This window comes from Lissotriton helveticus, chromosome 9, assembly GCF_964261635.1.
Source record: "Lissotriton helveticus chromosome 9, aLisHel1.1, whole genome shotgun sequence".
Classification (NCBI taxonomy): domain Eukaryota; kingdom Metazoa; phylum Chordata; class Amphibia; order Caudata; family Salamandridae; genus Lissotriton; species Lissotriton helveticus.
In genome coordinates, this window is record NC_136070.1 from 856,956,168 (window position 1) to 856,983,361 (window position 27,194).

A 27,194-nucleotide genomic window follows, 5' to 3' on the forward strand; every position below is an offset into this window, starting at 1 on the left:
GCTTCAGGCACGGATGCTTCAGTTGCAACAATGTACTATCACTGGCGCCTTCCTTGGCGGTGCACGTACACAGCGGGGGAGGTGCAGGCCTATACACCCTGCAGATGTACTCAATGGACATGCCAGTTCATGACCCCCCTTACAGTCACCTTGCATCATCCACCGTACACCGGCCGGAGCGGCCGGCCCATGAACAACCGCCGTGCCCGGCCATGAACAACCGCCGTGCCCGGCCATGAACAACCGCCGTGCCCGGCCATGAACACAACCGCCATGGCCGGGCACGGCGGTTGTTCATGGCCGGGCACGGCGGTTGTTCATGGCCGGGCACGGCGGTTGTTCATGGCCGGGCACGGCGGTTGTTCATGGCCGGGCACGGCGGTTGTTCATGGCCGGGCACGGCGGTTGTTCATGGCCGGGACCGGCGGTTGTTCATGGCCGGGCACGGCGGTTGTTCATGGCCGGGCACGGCGGTTGTTCATGGGCCGGCCGCTCCGGCCGGTGTACGGTGGATGATGCAAGGTGACTGTAAGGGGGGTCATGAACTGGCATGTCCATTGAGTACATCTGCAGGGTGTATAGGCCTGCACCTCCCCCGCTGTGTACGTGCACCGCCATGGAGGCGCCAGTGATAGTACATTGTTGCAACTGAAGCATCCGTGCCTGAAGCTTGCACGTGCGGTTGCCGATGTGTGCCCGTGACGGTCCCTGCACATGCAGCCAATGGGAAGAGGGACGCAGGCCGCATATGGCCTTTGGGAAGTAGCGGAAGTTGAGCACCGCCATGGCGGCGCCAAATATGTGATCTTGTCAGACGCTGCACCGTGATGTGTTGTGTGCAGTTGCGTCATGAGGGATGTGAGCGTGATTGTGAAAGGTCATATGTCATACAATATAGCATGTGTGTCCATACAATGGACATCGGTCGGCACACAATGGGCAACAGATGTGCATTTGTACGTGTTGACGTCGGGTTTGACCCTACAGACGTTGTTACATCTTCACAACTACACAGTACATCACGGCTGTGTGGCCAATTAATGCATCTGTTGTCAGTTTCTTGTTGTGTCGAGGTGACTACAGTGGTGGTGGTACACATGCATTCCGTGTATGTGATTTATACGTTCTGTCACCATGCATGTCATTACCGTATGCACATCATCATTGGTGGTGGCATTTGTGCTTGATGACATGGCGTGTGTAAACTTATCGTTTGTGTGCATGCAGTTGCATGAGTGTCTGTGATGTGTCTACGATACATTAGGGTGACGACTGAAGTTTTGTCAGTAAGGTACACATGTGATGGAGTTGTACACGTATGCGTCGTTTGTAAGTTGACCTAAGTTACATCTCTCTCCCACACAGGAGGGCTCCAAATGTGCATCGCCCATACACTCTGCTGGAGGATATGGTAGACGAGGAGGTGATTCGGAAATTCAGGCTGGATCGACGTCGGTTGCTGGAGCTTGTGGCTCAATTGTCTCCTCATCTGCAGCCACGTAGAACGTATCCTGGCTCGTTTACACCCACTGCAAAGGTCATGGCGGTACTACATTTCTTCGCTACTGGCACATTTCAGTATACAGTTGGAGGTGCCGGGGGTATGTCACAGGCCATGTTCAGCACGGTTCTTCGGGATGTGTTAACAGCTATGATGCTGTACAAGGATGAGTACATACATTTCCCACGTCCGGAAGAGTTGCCAGCTGTCAAAGCTGGTTTCTATGCACTGGGCCACATACCTCACGTTGTGGGCTCAATTGATGGCACGCACATCGCGCTCATTCCACCACGGGCACGCGAACAAGTGTTCAGGAATCGAAAACACTTTCATTCGCTGAACGTGCAGGTGGTGTGCCTGGCGAGCAACATCATCTCCCATGTGTGTGCAAGATTTCCTGGATCCGCACATGACGCCCACATCATGCGAACCAGCAATGTCCCACGACTCATGGCAAATCTGCCACCCGGTCAAGCGTGGCTTGTTGGTGAGTGTGCAGTGGGGACTCTTGTGATCTCTGTGTTGCATGGGGTACCCACCATATCTTGTTCTGATGTTTGTCTCTGTCATCCCCCTACATAGGCGACTCGGCTTACCCAAACCGGCCCTGGCTCCTCAGTCCCCTACGTAATCCGAGGACGGCGGGTGAAATGCGGTACAATGAGGCACATGGAAGGACACGGAGAGTCATCGAACGTACCTTTGGACTGCTCAAGTCTAGGTTTCGGTGCCTCGATAAGACCGGAGGGGCCCTGCCTTACTCACCAGGAAAAGTATGCAAGATCGTGATTGCCTGCTGCATGCTCCACAACCTGGCAGTACGCAATAACATTGAACTGCTGTTGGACCCTGAAGACGAAGGAGTTCCTCGGCCTCCCATCCCACCCATGTCGACTGATGAGGATAGTGGTGAGGAGGAAGGTGTGGACCAGAGGCGCCAGCTCATTGATCGCTACTTCCCTTGAATGTGAGTATGTACCTCTAGTGGCGGTTGACAATGGCTCATGTATGTTTTCTGGTGTTGTGTGGATATGGGGTTAATCAGCTGGGTGTGGTTTGTGATGGTTGCACATGTGTGTCTTCATGTCTTTGGACATAGGAGTGTCCATGATGTGTGTGCTCCCATCCCATGCTTGTGTGATGGTTGTCGTTTGTGTAATGTTGCTGTGCATTGTGTTGTGATGTGTGTGAATCTCTTTAGTGACGTGTGTTTGCTGTCTCTGGTTTTCTCTAGGTCACTCCCGCAGCGCCATGATCATGTGCGACTATGATCCCTGTACCTGTTTACGTCTGTATCTGATGGCAATCATGTGAATAAACATGGAGGCAAAACATCATTGTGTGAGTAAATGCAATTTATTGACAGGTTGTGCTTTTGTGCTGGTGAATATTTACAAGTAAGTGGGGGTGAGGGAGTTGGAGTTGAAGGTAATGGCAGATGAAATGTCCGTGCTGACACCACATTGGGGGGTGTCAGGCTAGTCCAGCAGACCAGTGGCAATGATTGTCTATGTGGGACAGGATGGTTTGCAGGGTGAATGTCTGGCACAGGCAGTGGCATTGTCAAGGTCGTCCCCTCTTGGAGCGTGTGCCTGGCGCTCCAACACTGCTCTCAGCCACTTCCTGCCTCGGCCGCCCCCTCCGTCTCGGAGGTGGTACAGAGTCAGCTGGGAGGGCAGGTTGGTGATGGGCCACATCCGTCGCCAGGGGCTCAGGTGGTGGTGGCGGCGGTGGAGGCGGAGGCGGAGGTGACGGGGGAGGCGGAGGTGACGGTGGCGGTGGCGCTGACACACTTGGTGGAGGGGGGGGGTTGTTCCGGCCAACCCATTCCCTCCACATCGTTGCCTGCTGGCCCATGATCACCAACATCTGGCCAAGGATGCCAGAGATCTCGCGCAGGATGTTGGTGTTGTCCACTGAGTCCTGGTGAACACGATCAGCGTTTGCCTGGGACCGGTCGTATGAGGCCTGGCACCTGGCAAGAGCTTGTAGGGACTGTGCCACTGGCTCGGGTAGCTGTCCCTCCTCTGACCGGCGGTGTGTGGCTCGCCTGATTGGCAGTTGTCCCGTTGCCTGTGTTTGTGGCCCACTCACCCTGCTTGTGTGTGGGGCCGTTGGACCAGCGTTGCGCGCTGGGTCATGCTGGGTGGCACCGGCAGGAGTCGTGGTGCTGGTGGTAGTGGTGGTACTGGTGGTACTGGTGGTACTGGTGGTGGTGGGGACTGTGCAGATCACAGAGACAGGTGCCGCGGGAGTCACACATGCGACGTTGGTCGGTCCCGGGAGTCCCTGTGAGCCAGATGGCCCTGGCTGCGTGCTTGGTCCCGCTCCATCCTCCGCCCTGGAGCTGCCTGTGTCGTCGTCAGCAGAGAGTCCTGTAGGTGTGGGAGGCGAGGCTGGCGGCCGGGTACTGCTTTCCCCAGTCAGTTGACGATCACCTGAGGGACAAGATCGAGCTGGTCAGTAATGTGGACAGTACATGGTTACATTGATTTGTAGACATTTCTGTTTCCTGTCGCACACACCCCACCCTCCACCACCACCACCACCACCACCCTCCCCGTGCACATGGGGGCCTGTTGGGAGTTGTAGTTTGGGCCTCTCACACACCCCACCCTCCACCACCACCACCACCACCACCCTCCCCGTGCACATGGGGGCCTGTTGGGAGTTGTAGTTTGGGCCTCTCACACACCCCACCCTCCACCACCACCACCACCACCACCCTCCCCGTGCACATGGGGGCCTGTTGGGAGTTGTAGTTTGGGCCTCTCACACACCCCACCCTCCACCACCACCACCACCACCACCCTCCCCGTGCACATGGGGGCCTGTTGGGAGTTGTAGTTTGGGCCTCTCACACACCCCACCCTCCACCACCACCACCACCACCACCCTCCCCGTGCACATGGGGGCCTGTTGGGAGTTGTAGTTTGGGCCTCTCACACACCCCACCCTCCACCACCACCACCACCGCCACCCTCCCCGTGCACATGGGGGCCTGTTGGGAGTTGTAGTTTGGGCCTCTCACACACCCCACCCTCCACCACCACCACCACCACCACCCTCCCCGTGCACATGGGGGCCTGTTGGGAGTTGTAGTTTGGGCCTCTCACACACCCCACCCTCCACCACCACCACCACCCTCCCCGTGCACATGGGGGCCTGTTGGGAGTTGTAGTTTGGGCCTCTCACACACCCCACCCTCCACCACCACCACCACCGCCACCCTCCCCGTGCACATGGGGGCCTGTTGGGAGTTGTAGTTTGGGCCTCTCACACACCCCACCCTCCACCACCACCACCACCACCACCCTCCCCGTGAACATGGGGGCCTGTTGGGAGCCATGGACATGTTAGTGTGTTGGTGTCCGACGTGCATGGGTTGGGGCGTGGGGGATGTTTATTCTCAGTTGTGTGAGCCTGACCATGTCGTGCTGATCGTGGTGCTTGGTTTGTACTCACCAGTCTCTTCTCCTTCGTCAAGGCCGTCTAGGCTCTCTGGGTGTAGTATCACCAGCACCTTCTCCTCCCAATCGGTGTAGGGTATGGGCTCCGGGGGTGTGCCACCGCCAGTAAGATTGGCTCTGGCGTGGTTTTTCGCTCGGATGCCCTTGACCCTGGTCTTAAGGTCATGCCACCGCCTCTGAATGTCGTGCTTGGTCCTCGGCACAGTCCCCGACGCATTCACCCGAGTGACGATCCTGTCCCACATGTGGTTCTTTTGCGCCACGGTCGTCTGCTGGACTTGGGCCCCGAAGATGTTGGGCTCCACACGGATAATTTCATCTACCATTACCCGCAACTCTGTCTCCGTGAATTTGGTTTTTTTTTTGGGTGCCATAGTGTGTGGTGCTCAGTGTGTGAGTTGAGTGAGTTGGGAGGTGCAGGTGTGTGGTGTGTGATGTGTAGGATTTGTGTGGTGGGTGTTTGTGTGGTAGGGTGGTGGGTGGGTGTCTTCTATGTGATTTTATGTGAGTTAGCAGTGTCTCGAATGGCCCTCTTGCTGGCAGCAATGCTGTGGTGCAAGGGATTGTGGTTGTGTGGGGGTGTCTTTTTGTAGTCGTGTCTCAATGGTTGTTGCGAGTCAGGTGGTAGGTGGGCGTGTTGACTTGTGTGCATTATTGGATAATTGGGACGTGTCATGGTGGCTTGTGCTTGGGGGGGGGGGGCCTTGTCAATGTTCGTATGTTTGCTTAGGACTTGCTGTGCACTTTCATACATTTGTTAGGCGCTAGGGATGTTGTGCGTGTTGGCCTTCCGCCCTGATGCTGTGGTTCTCGTAGCATTGTTTCCGCCGCGGACGTGGATGGCTGTGAGTTCCGTGGTACGGGCGGATTTATCCTAATTGCGGCCACGGAGTATTCTCAGGTATGGCGGTACATGTTTTATTTTCCGCGGTCATTTCCGTCCGCGGCAGTGGTTGTTCATTGGACTCCGTCCGCCGCGGACGGACTTGGTTGTGTTCCGTCCACCGCGGACGGTGTTGGTTGTGATCCGTCCGCCGCGGTCGGAGTTTCGTGACATGAATATCCTAATCCCAACCGCGGTTTCTCCGCGGCGCAGCCGGGAGTAAAATTTCCCCCACCATGGCGGACAGTACCCATTTCCGTCCGCCATCCTAATCGGCCCCTATATATGGTCTATAACCTATGGTTTTTTCAGTGAATTTCATTGGTTTTTCAAAAGCTAATATCTATAGCTGTAAAATGTATTCTTCTTTAAATCCAAAAATATATTTTATATATTTATTAATAATTTTTTTTTAATATTTTTTTTGTTTCGCTCCCGGTCCGCGAACCGGGAAGCTTTCCGTTAGCTCAAATTGATGCCGCGACCCGGTCCGCGAACCGGTAAGATATCAACATAGTGACGGTATCGCGTTGCCGCGTAATGCGTCTTATGACGTACTGCGTTAGCGCACCCGGAAGTGCCCCGGGGCGCGGACCGAGGCGCGAAACGCAGCTCCCCGGAAGCGATCCGCGGCGCGTCGCGAAAGCGCGACGTATCGCGTTGCCACGTAATGCGTCTTGTGACGTAGCGCGTTAGCGCACCCGGAAGTGTCCCGGGGCGCGGACCGAGGCGCGAAGCGCAGCGACCCGGAAGCTAACCGGGGTGCGTTCCGCAGCGCGTAACATGAGCGTGAGAGGTCATGTGACTTGTTAATAAAACTTTTCATTGGTTCATTTCACTTTTGGTTTCATAATGATGTAAGGCTAGGTCAGGTGACCTAAAAATAACACTTTTCATTGGTTGAGAAGTATTGTTTTTCCCAAATGATGAAAACCCCTCCTTCTTTCCTCACTCTGACTTTCATCATTGTGAGAGGAAGACCTTTACTACTATATGAGAAATGGCTTCATTGGTAGCTTCAGGTGGTGCACCCCCACCACCACCTCCACATCCTCATGGGAAGAGAGGACCACCTCCCCAGGTCATGACCAACACTGAGGAGGAAGAGGAAGAAATGGATGAGGAGGGAGAAGAACCACAGTTCTTAGAAGAGGTGCCCCGGGTTTCCAGAAAGAAAGCCAGTTTCATCTGGCAGTTTTATTCGATCCCTCGTGGCCAAAAAAAAGTCAATGCGAGGTATGTCACCTGCCTCATATGCAAAGAACAATTATCCAGAGGGACGGACAAGAAATATAGTTACGGAAATCACACAATGCACAGGCACATGACAAGGAAGCATCCACTCAATTACAGCCGGGCGGAATTAAGGGATTTGCAGGACAATCCAAGATCAACTCCTGTGGCCAGACCAAGAATACCAATTTCATTAACACCAGAAGAGGCACGGGAAACTGTGCCAAATATACAAGAAAATTTTGGCCACATGATACACTCTTGTATGCATTGTCGTGCGTTGTTAGCGTGTGGCAATATGAGCATAAATGCACTCAACCTGGCGTATGAACACCATAATTGCCCTAACCGCCCCCAGTAATTTTTTTTTTGCTCCTGTTGAGCCCTTTTCAACGCCTGTTTTTTGTTGTTTCCCCCCCAAAAAAAAACCAAAAAATATATAAAATCGTTCAAAAAATAAAAAAAAAACAAAAAATAAAAAAAAATAAAAAAAAAATATAAAACAACAAAAATATTTTAAAAAAAGTTCTTTTCAGAACTACCTTCCCTTTCAAAAAAAATTGCTAGAATGTTTAGCACTCTGGCAAGCTCTATTTCTTTTGGTTCGCTCCCCGGTTAGCTTCCCGGTACGCGGACCGGGAGCTAACCCAAACATTTAAAAAAAAAAAAAAGAGTAAGTATAAGGAAAGTAAACAGAGAGTGATGTTAAAAGAAAGACAGCTATAGGGAGTAAAGAAGAGATACTGTTTAATAGATCTATTTACCGAAGAAAAGACGGAAGAGGGTATCATTGTGAAAAACAAAAAAGATAACGAAGTGAAAGAAAAAAAAAGAGAGTATAACATTAACAAAGAAGAGTTTCTTGGAGAATGTGAGTGAATGTTCAAAATAAGATTAAAACATGAGGAATAACAGAGAGAAAAAATAGAAAACAGAAAACAAAAAATAACAGAAAAAGATTAATTGAAACAGCAAAGAAATGTAAGTAACATAGAGCCATATCATCAACATAGGCAATAAAAGTTTTGCAGCTTTTATTGGCAGAAATGTGTCGCTAAAGCTGCTTTTGCGGCAGAAAACTGCCGCTAAAACCACTTTTGCACCAGTTTTCTGCCAATAAAAAGAGCAATAATTTTATTGGCTGTGTTCATAATATGCCCCTTAGTGTGCTTCAACTACACAGAGAAAGCATTATGAACAAGTAGTGATAGAGTGATCAGTCAAAGACACTAAGAGTAATAGAGACGGAGTGAGTGAACAAGAGTGAGGAACTATGAGAAGAGAGGGACTGTGAAAAAGAGTGGAAGGAGTTGAGTAAGTAGGTAATAGAGAAAGGAATGAGGGAAGTAGCAAAGGCAGGAAACTGAGGGTTAAAGAAATGAAGCAGTGGAACTAATAGTAGGTGAATGTGATAGAAATGTAACGAAAAGAGTACAAAGCATTTACCTTATAATTGTCGTTAAATTACTCACTTTTTGTTTTTATACTTTCAATCTGTGAAAGAGAGAACAAACATTTCAAAAATATTAAAACATGTATTTAAAAATTACAAAAGACAAGGGAAAAGATTGAAGGACAAACAGTTTTTCAACAACTTTGACACTTACAGAAGCTTCTGCTTCTCCAGGCCCCCTACACAGTCCTAAAGATATACATTTTAAACTAACAGTATCTTGATGCAGATGAAGTGAGGCCTATCTTAAAACATGGTGCATCTTTTGCATTGCTGTTGTCTCAGAAAAGTGTCGCAAGACACTAAAATTTTAAATAATTGCTTCAGGATGCCAATAAGATGTGTCCTATCCAGAGGTTTGTTTGAGGTGAGGCCTACTCAGGGTTGCAGATGAAATTTCGAGTTGTTGAAGAGAATAGAGGACATAATACATGTGAAGGTCTACCAATGAAGTGAGTCATGTCCACTGCACTCTTGAACACAGTCCAAACCTCCTATGTTTCCCTGGACAGACCTAAACTTGATCTGCACAATGTGATTCGTAATGATAGGAAACACAGGTGATGTAATTGAAATACGTGCAATTTATTTTGCTCATTTCACAATCACATCACTTGTGTTTCCTTTGCTTAGGTATCTCATTGTGCAGATGTAGTCTAGCATATGAAAGAATACGCAGAAGTGCAGCACTGCATGCAACAACTTTGACACTTACAGAAGCCTCACCTTCTCCATGCCTCCTACACAGTTCTACATATACATCATAAATGCAAACAGTACAGAATTAATTATACATGTTAAATGGTTTATTTTTTCTGTTCTCAGAATGTATCAAAATTCACTAAAAACAGTGACTTGAAGGTATTCATCATATAACAGCGGGGAAAAAAAAACACAATCAAAATGATTGTGTTTAAAAAACCCATACAACATAAGAAATCAGAATTCAGAACTCCTTAAAGTTAACTTACTTTCCATGACGTCAAAGGATGTCCTATGAACAGCTTACACTCTTTTGTGCTGTTATTACTTTCAGCCCGCCACTTTCTGAAAGAAAATCTCCATCGTTTTTAAAAACATGTTACATGCAATAAATGACTTCTTGCTCTCTACCACAAGTTTCCACAAGGCCAAATCTTGTCAGACCCATTTATAACTCTTGGATTTCTTGTAAGCCAATCCCGTCATTTGGCATTTCCGCAACTTTCAGAATTAAAATGTTGAAGATCATTTTCACAATCCTGGAATAGTAATATCTTCCCCTTCTTGCTCAGTCATGTTCTACATTTCCTATGACACTGATACTGCTTACTATGAAGCAGACTTACACTAACTCTATGACTACTACAATTATTTAATTCTCTACATCACTTTCAATCACAAAGCAATGTAAAACAGTAGACAGCGTTGCAGACTTACATTCCCTCTACTCTATGTTTTGATTGGCTGCTTCAATTAGCTTATAAAAAGAAATAGTTTTTCTGAACTCATTCAAAGTGCACTTATTTCTCCATGACGTCCAGTCTTATGGTTAGAAGTTATGTCTCTGAACTACACTTATCCTCAAGGCCAAATTGTGTAGGAGCCATTAGAACTTCTTGAAATTCCACAGAGCACATCCCGAGATTATTTCCCTAAAATTTTGGTTTTAAAAACACCAGGTAAGAGTTTTTAAGGTCATACGGCAATTTTTTTTTGAAAATTAAAACAGAATCGTTGCAGAATGACCAGCCATTTCTAGACTTTAAATAAGCTGTGTAATGTCCTGATGTTATTGAAGGGCCGTCATGATATATAATTGCTGCAGTTACAAAAGTCCTTCCTGATATTGACAACTGCGAAGCTACAAAATTTTTTATTAAAGTTGTCAATTTTGTTCCATCAGGCCTACATCGTTGGAACATTAAAATGACATACTGGCCATATGTTCGTATAAATAATGTGGACATCATTTCAGATTTACATTGGCTACACTCCATGTTGTGATCAGCTGCTTTTACTAGCTTATTAAAGGAGACTGATTTACTGTCTGGCAAAGTTAAATATATAAATCTTTCTGAGTCTACACTAGTAGTACTTGATACCATACAGTTCTCGCAGTCATGCTGCCATTGATAAGAAAGCCCAAACAGCTGATCTACATCTACACCTTCAGCATGCAATACATCAAGCATATACATTAAAAACTCCTGACAATCTTGCTGAATATTTTGAGAGAATTGTGTTTGGCCTGAACATCTGTCTAACAGATTTCGAATTTCAGACACACTTTCTATGTTTCTTCTATCAGTGCTACATTTCTCTAACACAGAATTTAACAAACTGCAAAATCTTTGATCAGAATTGACCACAATCTCTTCTTTTACATTTTCTAGAGAAAACAAAACATTAACCACTACATTAGCATAGCAGTTGACACCAGAACTGTTTTCAAATTGAAAACCAACAACATCTTCAACAGAATCCTTTTTGTTTCTGCTTGTAATTTTAGGTTCATCGACTTTTCGTCTTTTTGCTACAACCTCCCCAGTATTGGTCACATTTCTTCGTTTCCGGCCTACCACACGTTTCTCAAACAAAGGATACTGAAGCAAATGTGGCGCATACTCTCTTCTTAACCTATTGTATTCCTTAACACAATCTAGATCCGCACAAATGTTTGTGACATCACACTCAATCAAGTACAATCCCGATAAAGTTCTAACTCGTGACAATGCCACATATGCCATACCCTCCTTGAACACAGAACTGCCAATATTCACCAATGCACAGTCTACACTTAAACCTTGCGATTTATGGATTGTCACCGCATATGCCAAGCAAACAGGAAACTGCTTACGGCGAACATATAAGTCTTTTACAAGCAAAAATCTAGCAGAGCAACGACCAATTAGCTGTACTTCCTCAATGCCATCAAATTTAATTTTTAAAAATTCAATTCCATCTCTATTTCTGTATTTCACAAAATCAACAACATTACCCATTGATCCATTTACCAGACCTCTTTCAACATGTAAATTCCTTCTTAAAATTATACGGCAGTTTAAGCACACATTCAGAGTCTTTTCAAAACCTGCAGTTTTAGATATACTCTTCTCTAATGAATCCAATTTTGTTTTCAGATTCTCAGACAAAATAATTGTTGATCCCATATGCTCTACTCTGTCAATAGCTTCCAGTTTCACAATCTCTTGCTTTTCTAAATGCAACATTTTGTTGTTAAATTTGGCACATTCTGCAAGAGTTGGCATCAAACATATTCCAGATTTCTTCTCAGTAATTTTCTGAAAAATATTCTCAGGCACAACATCTTGTTCTGGATATAAATTTGACAGTAATCGTGCATGTAAAGCTTCTTTCCCATGCTCGGTCACTTTTCCAATTCTAACATCTTGTAGAATAGTCTTGTAAACTTCATCCTTCGCCTGACGCATATTTTCATGCAGTTCAGCATAATTGAAGTTTAACCATATATTGACGTTGCCAATGCTGCCTAGGCACTTCCTGGTATCTTCATGCGTGAGCATTTTGAACACAGGTTGCCCTTTCACTGGTGTCAGCTGCAGAAGATCTCCGAAAACAATGATGTGCTTGCCACCAAATAACACATCATACTCTGTTTTGAGAACTTCTTGCATTCTCAAATGCACAAAGGCAAGCATGACATTGGAAACCATGCTTACTTCGTCAATGATAAGAAGTTTCATTTTCCTCAAGATTCTTGAAACTTCAAAACAAGCATCTCCAGATAGCTTGTGATATTGTAATTTGTTGTCATGCTCCACTGGCAGCATCAGTAAACGATGTAAAGTAATCCCTTTAATATTATGTGCTGCCAGTCCAGTTGGAGCAGTGACAACACAAGACAGCGATGACTCTGTCCTTTCCTGCAAATAGCATGAAATTGCTTTAATGAGGAAACTTTTTCCAGTTCCCGCTTCTCCACTCACGTACAGTCGGACAGGCTTCAACGACGTACATGAGCACTCTTTCTTATCACGACTTAATCCATGATCAATTTGCATGGTAACTTCGTCATATATTTTCCTCTGCTCAACGTTGAGTTGTCTTTCCAACTCTTCTAAGTTAACCGCATCCTCTTGAGCATGTGCCATGGCTCTTTCCACTTCATTCATAGCAGTGGCAGCTTCATTTTCAATAACAGGTCCTCCTAGTGGATCCTGACTCAATGAAGCAGAACTCTGACTGTCCTGAGAACTGTCTCTGGCAATCTCGGCTGCAATCATTGCTTCCTGCTCAATTTCCGCATTCAACATTTCTACATATTTGGGAAAAGCAGGACATTCTATGGTCTCCTTGGCGGCATTGAAAGAGTCTTCGTAACAGAGAACATCTCCAAGCAGTTCCTCTTCTGCACGCCAAGGCTTGAAAAGTTGCAAAAGTGCTAAATAGAAAAACTCCTTTTTTTCAGGAGATTCGCCACTCAATTTTCGATGGTTTACCAAGTGGCATTTTCTTTGCTTGACCAGACATCCCTCACTTCCTATTACAGCATAAACTAATTTCTCAGTATCTTCTTTGATGTTCCTCTTGAATATGTAATTTTGAAGAACCTCATACAGACAAACATTCTCGAGGTGAATGCTTCGATTTGGATAATATGTATCCAACATGTTGGTCTTCAAAATGTCGGTACTGTTTGGCTCCTTTTCCGCCAAATACTCAATTTCCCGGACAGGTTTGAGAACTCGATTACGCGTTGCAGCAAGACCAAGACTCGCCCAAACGATACTCCTGGACTTGGCATAGAGACTTGCTGAAGACAACCGGTCAGAACATTCGTACGCTCCGATTTCTCGATGCGACAACATCTTCAGACTGAAACTGTACAACTTCTTGCTGAGGCTCTTTTCATGGGAAATGTCCTCCCACATATCCTTCAATTCTGTCTTCTCTTTTTTGGTGATGTAAGACGTCACATACCGAGCCACAGCCATACAGTTATCAGCCACAAACTGTATATCCATGTTAGCATTCCACATGGACAAAATCACCGGGTTGTAGTCATTGATGTACTTGGACTCTTCGTTCCTCTTCAAATTGTATGTGTTTTTAGGTGATTTCTTCATGACATTGTGTCGCAGCGAAGACATCAAACTGTTTACTCTTCCTTTAGAAATCACCGGTCGTGGAAAGCCGAAACGACATTTGGTGTAGAACTTGTCCTTGTTTCGGAATTGACGACGGCAGTACTTTCCACATCGATGGCTTTGGAAACGCAGAACTTTTTCTCTTAGGCTTTTCTTCTCCTTTGCGTTTGGAACAACACACGTAGAATACTGTTGGATGAAACTCATCACTGAGTCTTCTGGATCCGTTCCAAATTTAGGTGCATCCTTGATCCACAGCAACATATGTATATGAGGAGCACCTCTTGCTTGGTACTCCTTTCTCCAGAAGAAATCCAACACCTCTCCAAGAGGTGGATTCTTCTTATTCATGATGAAAGACATGATAGCTTCAAATCTATGATTGAAGTACCTACATACATTGACTGGATCCAAAGAGCACAGTTCTCCGGGTGTCTTGAATTCGATGTTATCTACGTTAGCATTTGCCTCTCGTAGAAATTCAAGTAAGTCTTCCCAGCCATACTCGGCACAGCTCAGAGTGAGGAACCATGTGGGAGTACCTAAGTTCCTCAGCATACATTTTAAATCACCATGACGACGGTACCAGTACTCATTAGTACCACGCTGACACGCCATGAGATTAATCAGGTGAGAATCCAAAATACTGTCTTGGACATTGACTTTATCCATAAAGTCACTTGCCGAGATGTTTTGCATGTGTATACCACTTTTCAAGATGTGGTTCACTGCATATGACAGTCCAGACAGATCGCTTTCAAACAGGAGATGAAACAAATAGGGAATGCATTGTCGAAACCTAGCATCTCCTGCATACAATCGCAAAGTCCGGTATTCAGAAGCAGGAATTTGATGAGGTCGCTCATCATATCTTCCTCCCTGACCTGTTGGAAAAAGCTGTGGGAAACACCGAGCTTCCAAACTTTCCTCCCAAACACTAATGGGACTCCCTTTGGCTTGTTTCATTTGAAACAACTCAATAGCATTCCCCATGACTTCCTTGGAATGCAAAGGATGAACACTATAATGTTCATATATTTCTTCACTAGTAGAGGGTTCTACATTCTCAATTTGACCAGCACACAAATCGCTATCCTCTTCCTCACTTACTTCCTCTTCTGCAACATATACATTCTTATAGTATTTATTATTTTTTTTCAAATACAATGTTGCCTTTTTAACTTTCCTAACATCTACTAAATCTTGCCATATTTTCTTATTCTTTGTCGGAACCCCATTAACTAAGATAACCAGAGGTTCCTCTTCCACTTTTTCTACTCCAATTGTGTTAATGTTTTTCTTCAAATCTAGAGGCAAATAAACAACTCTTCCCTTTAATCCTCTCTGTAAATCTGATGGAGGCAATTTCCCTGTCTTTGGCTCCATTCTTACAATAGCCTGAAAGGGATGGATACTTTGAATCAAAATAGATTCATAAGTATTTAAATCCTTCAATTCAGAAGGAATCTCAACCAATTCCAGATTATTATGAACTGCTCTAGCAGGCATCTGGTTTTGATTTAATTTGCAACAACAATAAGTACACACACGTTGATCGAATCCCAAATCAAAACAATTTTCTACCATCAAGTATGTTGCAAAATCCTTCCATTCACTATTATTTTCCCTTTCACTTTTTGCATATAAATCCACTAACTTAGTCTGATTCTTATAATAAGTGCGTCGACAACACACACAAGTGAAATTAGGCCTCTCACTTGATTTCACCTGAAACGTCGCAATTTCCCTCTGGAAATTATCTGTACTGGAAACCTGTACACTATCTTCCACATTACCCTCTTCTTCTGGGTCAATTTCAACATTCTCCTCTTTACTTCCAAAGTAACAAAACTCAATTTCTTCACATATGTTCTTCACATCTATTTCAGAACCATGCAAAAGAGCAGCGCATAATTGTTTAAGCATAATTGCTGGACTCTTAGCATAATACAACATTCTAACTAATTTCCTCACTTTATTATGATGCACTGCTAGCATCCTGAAATGATGAAAAACACTCTGGCATACTCTCCTGGAAAGACAAGCCAGTGAATGACCATGCAAACCTGTCACTTCTCTCACTCTGCAAGGATCTTATTCTTGCAACAACCTTATTTTCTGCTTCAAACTTTTCTTATTAAATGACCGTACAAAATCACAAAGCAAATTGATGGAATCCTGTCGCACACTACAAATACTACTACACTTCCAGGTGTACACAGGACCCTTAGCACGTCTTCCTAAAACCTCATTACCTAACACCTCTTCTGTCTCTGTTGTCACAAGTTTTTCTTTTTCAACTGGACAACCATCTTTCACTTCATAAGCACGACCACTGGTGTCAACTGCATGCACCAAATCATTATCCTGGAAATAACTCTCCTCATTAAAAAATGCCTCACAGCTTGAACTATGCATCCATTCTCCAGAAAAAACTTCACAAAAATTACTACGATTAACTATTCTCTTCCATCTACTATTTCTTTTGAAATCATAAATTGCCTTGTTTAGCTTCCTAATTCTATTGATTATCAAAATAAATAACTTACGTTTAATTTCAAATGCCTGATCAATAACTTTCTCAACTTTTTTTTTTCTCTTATAAAAAACCAGTTTCTGTTGACCTTTCTTAATATTTTTTAACAAATTGCCAATTATCCTTTTGCGGAACATTCGTTTACGAATGTCCCTAAACTGTTGTTTCCTTCTACTATCATGCACAGAGTTATCTCTTGCTCTAGCAGTAACATTTTTGATTGGCCTTTCCTTTCCATTTGAATTGCTTCTCTTTTTATGGACTGAAACATTTTCTGTAGTAATATTTTTTTTACTACACATATTTCTTATGAAATATTTTGTGCTCTTACCCGGTGCTTTCTTCGTGACTTGACAAATCTTTTTGTTAGAGGACTGCTGCTTATTTTGTTTCACCTGCTGTCTTTGACGTTTTGCAGCCTTTCTCTGTCTTTCTATTGTTGGCATGGTGAAATCTTGAAATGATCTGCAGTTGAATCTGTGGTAAAATATAATAAAAAATGTTATTAACCATTATTACCAAACAGTAAATCAATAACAGTGATCAAAAACTTAACACACTACTTGACATTTTAAATAGAAGATTTTTTAGTCCTTGGCAAATTTACAATACAGAAATAGCAGAAAAGAAATGACATTTATATTTATGTTACCTGTGCTATTTTATATGTGAATCTGATCTAATTTTATGAGCATATTTTAATATTTTATTGAAGACACTACACAACCTGTTTTTGAAGGTGTCTTTATTTTTAAATTAAACGGTTTACATTTTTACTTTTTATTAATTATAAATTTTAAAAATAAATGTTTATATTTCCATAGGCTCAAGCAGGTCAGCTTCCCACCCTATGTCATATAATTCGGACAAATCTGCATCCTCATCATGCTCTTCTTCATCCTCAGGATTTAAATCATCCAATGGATCAACATCCACTGATGTTTCAATTACAAGTTCAATGATGAGGTCAAAATCAACTGATTGCAGATTGTCGCTCATGTTGATGTTGTCTTTATCTTTAAAGAAAGATAACAACAATGAGATGTTGCAGAGTAAGAGACAAATCTCAGAGATTATAATAGTAAAATTGTTTAACAAGAGTAATATTTTGCAGCTATTATTTAGCCATGTCCAGCAATGCTGATCAGGTGAAGACTATGTCTAATTTTTCAGTGAACAGGACTCATCTCTTCTTAACCTTGGATAAGCCTCACCGACTCTGTGTGTCCTGCACATACTTAAATGTAAAGGGGCAGATTTATGTTAAATGGCACATCCCCAGGCATGCACCAGTTAACGTGCACCGCTGCTCTGCCACCCATGGTGTGCCGTATTTACAATCAGATAGGAGAAAGCTGCGTCAAAACCCTGCGCCTGCTTTAAGCAGGCATAGGTCTTGACGCAACATTGTGGAGATGGGGCACCCCTGAGCCTTGCTTGAGCTGCATCGCACTTGCGATACAACTTCAGCAATCACTACCTTTACAGCACAGATACATCACGCATCTGTGCCATTTTTGCCCCATGATGCCCCGCATTGTAAATGCAGCACACCATGGGTGGCGGAACAGCGGCGCAGGATGACTGACACATCCCTGGTGATGCACCAGTCATCATAAATCTATCCCTAAGCTTCTTATCTTGTTACAGATGAACCGCCATATGTACCATCAAACTATTTTGCATTTCCTAAATAGCGAATTTTAAGGAATAAATAGCAATTCTTTACCATTCCTAATTTGCAATGAGCAAATTGCTAATTGCAAGTTACCCATTCATTTCCATGGGCTAGGAGGCTCATAGGAATGAAGGTTTAATTTGCGATTAGCAATTTGCTCATCACAAATTAGGAATTTTTCCAAGGGTGCAGGGGTGTCTCAAGAACACCCTGCTGCACCCCTGAAAAAGAAATTTGGGGGCATATGGCACACATACATGCCCTAAGGGCATGTGTTGGCGTCATATGGGACCTTTTGTTTTTTTGAAAAAAAGCTTTTTGAAAAGAATTCACAAATTACCACCAATTTACCACAATAGTTTCCAAATCCTTAATGTCATTTTTTACATATTTTTTGTTTGATACATTGCATTTAAGTAATCGCAAAATTTGCAAATCCTTCAGTGCAATCGCAAAATAAGGAATAGCAAATTTTGCTACTCCTTATTTTGCATCAAACTTGTTTGATACATACCATTTGTCTAATTAACATTCGCAAAGGCCGAAATTCGCAGAATTTTGATCTTTGCGAATGCTAATTAGCTTGATACATATGGCCCCAAGTGAGGCCTGTCTTGCAACATGGTGCATCTTTTGCATCACTGCTGCATTGGTTTCATGTGGTACGTTTTTTTTACACCATGACATATCTGCCTAAATGCATCAATTTGTAATTTTGTCGCCTCATAGCAAATCTTTTGCACCGCCGCTGCATCATAAAAGTGACGCACAGTGGCGCAAAAGAGGCATACACCTATCATAAATCTGTCCCTAGCATTTTAAATGATTAATCCAGGATGACGATAAGGTGTGGCCTACCCAAAGGTTTGTTTAAGGTGAGGCCTACTCAGGATTGCAGATTAAAGTTACGCTTGATGAAGAATACAGAGGAGATAATACATGTAAAGGCCTACCAATGAAGTAAGTAATGTGCACTTTATTTCGCCAGTCATCATAAATGTATCCCTAAGCTTCTTATCTTGTTACAGATGAACCACCATATGTACCATCAAACTATTTTGCATTTCCTAAATAGCGAATTTTAAGGAATAAATAGCAATTCTTTACCATTCCTAATTTGCAATGAGCAAATTGCTAATTGCAAATTACCCATTCATTTCCATGGGCTAGGAGGCTCATAGGAATGAAGGTATAATTTGCGATTAGCAATTTGCTCATCACAAATTAGGAATTTTTTCAAGGGTGCAGAGGTATCTCAAGAACACCCTGCTGCACCCCTGAAAAAGAAATTTGGGGGCATATGGCGCACATACATGCCCTAAGGACATGTATTGGCGTCATATGGCACCTTTTGTTTTTTGGAAAAAAATGCTTTTTGAAAAGAATTCGCAAATTACCACAAACTAGAAGTTGGTGGTAGTTTCCAAATCCTTAATGTTATTTTTTACATATTTTTTGTTTGATACATTGCATTTAAGGAATCGCAAAATTTGCAAATCCTTCAGTGCAATCGCAAAATAAGGAATAGCAAATTTTGAATTAAGGACATTTTAAGTCATTTCCACATGTGCAGTGTTTTCAAATTATGATTTGAAAATCGTTTTTGGGGAAAAGTAATGGTTTGCAAATTTATGACAAGGACATAATGGTGTATGCTTCTCTATAAGGCATTTCAGTGTCTCTGATGTCATTTTTCCCATATTACATTATAAGACCTTTCCCCATGGAGCACATTCCTTGTAAATATGCTCCCACCTGTGCATGGTGAATTTAGATTTTGACTGTTTGAGTCACATAGCCATGTTAAAAGTGACCCAAAAAAATTGCAAACGCTTTAAAAAAACACATTCATGTGTCTTAAGGACATTTTAAGTCATTTCCCCATGGACAGTGTTTTGTAAGTGGCGCAAAAGAGGCATACACCTATCATAAATCTGTCCCTAGCATTTTAAATGATTAATTCAGGATGACGATAAGATGTGGCCTATCCAGAGGTTTGTTTAAGGTGAGGCCTACTCAGGATTGCAGATTAAAGTTACGCTTGATGAAGAATACAGAGGACATAATACATGTAAAGCTCTACCAATGAAGTAAGTGATGTCCACTTCATTGCGCCAGTCATCATAAATGTATCCCTAAGCTTCTTATCTTGTTAGACATCAACCGCCATATGTATCATATAACTATTTTGCATTTCCAAAATAGCGAATTTTAAGGAATAAATAGCGATTCTTTACCATTCCAAATTTGCGATGAGCAAATTGCTAATTGCAAATTACCCATTCATTTCCATGCGCCAGGATGCCCATATGAAAGAAGGTGCAATTTGCGATTAGCAATTAGCTCATCGCAAATTAGGAATTTTTCCAAAGGTGCAGGGGTGTCTCAATAACACCCTGCTGCACCCCTGAAAAAGAAATTTGGGGGCATATGGCGCACATAAATTTTAACAACATTCCTTTACCTCAAAAACGATTTTCAATTCATAATTTGAAAACACTGCCCACAGGGAAATTACTTAAAATGTCCTTAAGACACATGAAAGTGTTTTTTTATTGCCTTTCCAGCATGGTTGGGTCACTTTTAACATGGCTATGTAACACAAACATTTAAAATCTAAATTTGCCATGCACAGGTGGGAGCATATTTACAAGCAATTTGCGCCACAGAGAAAGGTCTTACATTAAAATGGGAAAAATAACATCAGGGACACAATGTTGCAATTGAACTCTGAACTCTCAGTGCACCTGCATATCCAGTGCATTCTTTCATTTAATGATTTTTTATTGACCATTCAAAATACATCTTTCAAATAACTCATCCGTGCACCCTAACTTTCTGTTTTCAGCAATCAAAATCCACCAATCACTGTTACTGCATCAGTGATGTCATCAGTGATGTCATTTGAGATGTCATCAGTGATGTCATCAGTGATGTCACTGACCATGTCATGAATGATGTAATATGTGACATGATCAGCAGTGGATTGCGGGTGCGCGATATATAGTTAGTACAACTAACTATATATGGAATTTCAATGGTTTTGTGTGAGTAAAATAAGGTTTTTTAAATGCTAATTCCTAACTATATATGGTCTATAACCTATGGTTTTTTCAGTGAATTTTCAAGGTTTTGTAAATGCTAATTCCTAACTATATATGGTCTATAACCTATGGTTTTTTCAGTGAATTTCAATGGTTTTTTAATAGCAAATATCATAAGCTGTCGAATGTCAAGTACGTGGTAAGAAAAAACATTTTCGTGTTTATGCACACTGATCTGCTTTCAATGCTGCCCCCCCCCCCTCTTTTCTATTAGGAGTACTCTCTCTTTGCAGATAGTGAAGGGTAGTTAACGCAGGCCTTTGCCCCCGTTGTAATCCGTCGTGCCTGCTTCTCTCTCCATTTGATTGATTGTTATCCAAGCATTTACTGTTTTAGAATTGGTTCTCTTTGGTTCATTCTCTATTTACAAACAAGCACAGAGTCGCAATACTCTGTTTAGTCTTTGCAAATTGCGAAATTGATTGATTGATTGTTTGAAAATACTAGTATTACTTATTGATTGTTTCTGAGAGATTCTCTATTTGCAAACAAGCACAGAATCGCCATACTCTGTTTAGTCTTTGCAGATAGTGAAGGATAGGTAAATGCAGACTTTTGTCCCCATTGTAATCCGTCATACCTATTTTTCTCCCCATTGATTGATTGATTGAATCGAGCATTGAATTGTTCGAAGTTGGTTCTCTTGAGGATCTTCTCTGCCTGCAAACGGGGAAGAATAGGAATATTCTCTCTCCCTTTGCAGATAGTAAAGGGTAGGTAACGCAAACCTTTAACACGTCGTGCCTATTTCGTTCCTCATTGATTGATTGTTTGCCCGAACATTGACTGTTTGGGAATTGGTTCTTTTTGGAGGTATTCCCTGTTTGCAAATAAACGTAGGAACATTTTTGCAAGTAGTGAAAGGGTAGGTAATGCGGACCTTTGTCCCCCGTTGTAATCTGTCATGCCTATCTACTCCCCACTGATTGATGCACCTGTTTCACCCGGACCATTTACTAGAGATAGGTCATCTGGCCCGACCAGAGAGCACCCCTAGTGAAAAGGACATATGCAATAATAACGAAGTGATCACTGTATCCTGTTAACAGAAACCTTAGCATGAAACAACCTGGAAAGAAAGGAATAGGAAAACGAAAATCAGTTGGCCACTGATGAACTTTTTATTAAATAACAAACAAAGAAACGATAACAATACGTAATGATAAAACCTATTATTGTCCTAGAAACAAGAAACGTTAGAAGTAAGCCCGTAATAAGAAACCTGAAAACAGTAAGAGAAACCAAGTGTGACATTGCAACGGCCACAAGGCAACGAGGCTTCATCGCCCCTCACTGCCCCAAAACGTGTCTGTCCCACCGCCTGCCACGCCCAAATAACGGCAAACTGGGAAAGATACAAGTCAGCAGACATCCGCCCCATTCTGGAAACTTCCAAAGTGCAACAGGTTTGCGGCTACGCCCAGCCGGAAGCAACACATATAAGGCGGGTCCTGCTGCCAACCGTCGGCAGAAGATCATCACGTAGGGTGTAGCCGGAGGAAAGGCCGAGGCCAATGGGACCCGGCCAGGGGGATTGCTACGACAACCCTGGAGAGTTGCAAGGGGGGGAATGTCCGTGTCCTCGACCCTCCCCTCTCTCTCCCAGCCCGGCCACCATCAACCAGAGGCCGAGGCCGACGGGATCCGGCCGCGGTAACACTGGAGAGTTACAGGTTTGACCCCCCCCCCCTCTCTCCCAGTCTGGACCAGCATCCATGGAGGGCCTGGGAGTGGAGAGGCCACTGCACGAAAGGCCCAGGAGAGGCGCCGCGCGCCACGCGCCAAGGTCTGTCCCAAGGATGGACTAAGGGACCCGTTCCTGGGGCCGTGGCAAGGAGCGTCCGGCCACCATCAACCAGAGGCCCGCCCCAAAAGACGCACTGGACATTTCTTTTTTCTTCCATAATGGCTGCAACTACCCTGGGGGGGGGGATGTCTTGCACATGCCTCGGACCCCCCCTCGTCCTCATCGCCTGGTCCGGCCATAACAAATGTCAAGCGAAACGCCGTGGGGTGCACTGGGAGGGAGAGACGGTGCGAACCGGCATCTCCCGCCTCCCCAGGTGGAGGCTTCCCAGCTGCACCCTCAGCGCTCCAGGCGCCCGGAAAAGGGTTCTTCCACTGTGGCGATGCTGCAACGTCTCGCCCGGCAGGGTGGAGCCCGTCCGCTCATTTGACCCCGCGATCGCCGGTAGCTGCCGAACTCTCAAAATGGCGATCGACCTGGCAAGAGCGGGCCCAGCATGAAGAAATGGCCCGGTCACTGGTTGACTCCACCACCGTAGTCCTCCACGACCTTGAAGATTCTAGAGGAGCCGCGGGAGTCCCCGACCCCCGCAGACACCCCCGATGGGGAATGACTGCCATGATTGCCCGTGGAGCGACGAAACTGTAGCCGCGGGACGTCGGCGCTCCCATGCTGGCGCCAGCCTCAGTTTGAATGACTAGAATCCTACAGACCACAGTTCGGATCAGTTCCGGTGAAAGCACAGTGTGACCCGGTAGGAAAAATTGTTGCACCCCCTCCCCTTTTTGACTGATGGCTCAAACCACCGATCCTTTCTTTTGCCCTTTTAACGGAACTTTGGACTGCCAAAGGAAGCTCTGGGCCAACCACGAGTTAATAGAGATTTAGACTATGCCTGGCTCTGCCTGACTGCACCCAAAATGGCGCCGATGCAAATGAACCCTCAACTCCTTATTGTACCCCGATTGCTCAGCCTCGGTGTCATAGGATATGTATGAAGTTTTTAAACATATAGATTGATATAGGATGTGTACTGATTATGAGTTCGGACAATGGATTGATATAGGATGTATACTGTCAGCTCGGACAATGAATTGATATGAGATGGGTACTGATTAGGTGTTCGGACAATGAAGGACAATGAATTAGCATAAGATGGGTACCGATTGAACATTCGGACAATGAATTATTGTTGAGTTTGGCGCATCATGATTATTAAAAGTTAGAAATTTCGATGCTTATGATATTCGCTCACACTAAAGATTCAATATGATTTTTATTGCACTTGGCGCACTTTTTATGAAATTAACGACCACTGACTCCATTAAGTTTTCCACTAATAAAGTATCCCCACATCTACAGTTCCAGCCTGCTCCGTGGCCGGCCCACGGGGTTGTAGGCCCGTATTTGTGCACCGACATTCTCATTAAAGATTGTTTTTGAGAAAGCAAATATAGTTGTCCGCGTAAATTGATAAGTTTCGAATAAATGATCCGATATAACTTAAGTACAGGTGAAACGACTCAGCTTGATTAAAAAAAAAAGGGTTAAAAGGGTATAGTACGCAGAAATACTGCAAACATGAACGGTCCAGGTTTTTGTTGTATGTACTTTGCACATTTTTGTACAGCCAAAGGCAACCGCTAAAGATCCTTGTATTTAGCCTATACTTTATATGCTGCCTGTATAAGAAAAATCACATTAACGGTCCACCTGGGCTTGAACGCCCAGTTGGCAGTGACTGCATCCCGTGGAGATAGGCCGAGTACGCAGTAAGTAAAAGCCTTTCTGGGTTTATGCGCGCTAGTGTGTCTATCAATGTAGCCCCTGCCTCCCTTCTTTTTCCCTCTCTCTGCAGGTCACATCGGAATGTCGACTAATGTACGAAAATGGTGATCTAACGAACGACGAGACGGGAAAAAGGCGTTTGATTATGGTGCCTGACCACGACAAACCCCGAATAGTGCAACGAAAAATAACATACAATAATGAATACATTCCTACTTTTAACTAAAGTAGGGAAAAGTTTAGGGTATTTCGAGGTAAGGGTTACACAAGTATCCTCCACCGAGAGGACTAGGGATATTGCCAATATTTGAAAACCTACTACCTCCTTTTTCGCATCCTCATAGGCATGTAACTCAAAGCTGCCCCATTGTTCTCCAACTGACACCGACTATTGTCTCAGCCTGGAAACACATTTGCTAAAATGACTCGAAAATACCACCGTGAGCACTAGCCCGATCAGGTTAGTTCATGACCAAGTGGCAGAGACGTAAGTGTGCGCAACCACAACCTCCAGTAAAGGCAGCCGACAATAAAGAGAGAAGAACAAGTAAAGAGAGCTTAAGATACTGAGAATGCGCAGCGTACCGGAGGAGATCATTGTTGGACAATAACTGTTCTATGTTTGTCTTGGATTTCTGTATATAATACATGTACTGTCTCCCCCGTCCGAGAGACAAGATGGCGGCCGCTACGGACTGTTTGGAATGTTTACAGACGCCGGAGAACCAATCAGCTTCGCTTCACAAAGCTCCGTAACGCGAAAAGTACGCGAAGCGGAGCGCTGCCCGGAGCGCTGTTACAGATATATATCTTTTTTTGAACGTTAATTTCTCAAAATCCACTGGAGCACATATATTGAGACCTAGCAAAGGCACATCGGGCTACCAGTCCCTACAATTTTGCCAACTTTCGTGCAAATCCATTCAGCCGTTCGATTATTATTATTTTTATTTTTTTTTGCCCCGCGGGGCCCTTTTAAAACCTCCACATCAAACCTAGGGGGTCAGGGAGGATCTACTATGCCCCCTTATGGTCATTTGCCCCTTCGCTTTGGCCTCCTCTTGTCTCTCGATCCTACCGAGAGACAAGATGGCGGCCGCTACGGACTGTTTGGAATGTTGACAGACGCCGGAGAACCAATCAGCTTCGCTTCACAAAGCTCCGTAACGCGAAAAGTACGCGAAGCGGAGCGCTGCCCGGAGCGCTGTTACAGATATATCTCTTTTTTTGAACGTTAATTTCTCAAAATCCACTGGAGCACATATATTGAGACCTAGCAAAGGCACATCGGGCTACCAGTCCCTACAATTTTGCCAAGTTTCGTGCAAATCCATTCAGCCGTTCGGGCTAAAAGTGAGGCCAACCGCCCTATGGAAATTAACATTGGAAAAACACGTTTTGGGACCCCCCTTTTTTCTCGGCCCCCCCTTGACGAACCCCCTCCAAATTTCCAGGGGCTGCTCAGAAACGAAATGTGCCATTTTCCTGAAAATTTCAGCCAATTCCGTCCACAAACGCCAAAGTTATTAGACATAGAATTTTCAAAAATCCCATAGAGAAAAAATCCTAACTATATATACCTACTGGCGACCGCCAGTAGGTAATATATATATATATATATATATATATATATATATATATATATATATATATATTTCAACACTATCTGTACAGTACAGTTCACACTGAAAGCAGAGAGCACGCTGGTATCCTTGCAGATGATGCTTTATTACAAACCCATCACCCCCCCGACAAACGCGTTTCACCTCACGACTTTGTCAGTGTCGGTTTACTGTGCTTGACAAACGGCCATTTCTACTCGTGAAGCCTCACGAGAACTACATTAACATAACAGAATGACCGCGACATAGACTAGATGTCGCGGCCATCTTGTAACATGTTTTGTAGAATACAAAATTTATTAAAAAGGCCATTCAGAAAAATGCTGTGTGCATTAAAAATACAAAACAAACAACATTTACCTGTCAAGGGATAACAAATTAAATCTAACGAAGGTCATTTCATAAGGCTTACTCTAATAGTTCATAACCATATCAGTGTTAATGAATATTATTGCATTCTCATTCATTATGTTATCGCCTGATATTACTATCTCGCACTGAATGGGCTGATGTCACAGTATCGTTCTGATGATATTAACAATGATATCATCTCACAATATAGTTTAACTCAATATGGAGCTGTCATTCAGTAACTTAACCTTCAATATTCATGATGATTCCTCCCTAGGAGTGTTCAACATCATGTATAACATTACTTTACAACTTTTATAGATGTACCCACATCTCTTCATCTTTGTTTGAACCTATGGGGGCCTTGGTCTGGAGATCGATATTATATTTTGATTCTAAGATTCTGAATGCTTGAATTCTGTCTCCTCCCCTCTCTTTCCGATCTAACTGATCTATACAGTAGAAGCTCAATAGATCCCTATTGCTCTGATGGTGTGGGAAAAATGGCGTGCTACAGGATAGGTTTTGTCTTTATTAGTTATAGCATGCATGTGCTCAAGTATTCGCTTCTTCGCAGGGTGGATTGTACTCCCGATATAGCGCTTGGCACATGGGCATTCCAAACAGTATATTTTGTACTCTGAATTACAATTCATATATCTTCTGATCTCTCTAGTGGGGTTTACATCATTAGGTCTTCCTTGGTAGTTCAATACC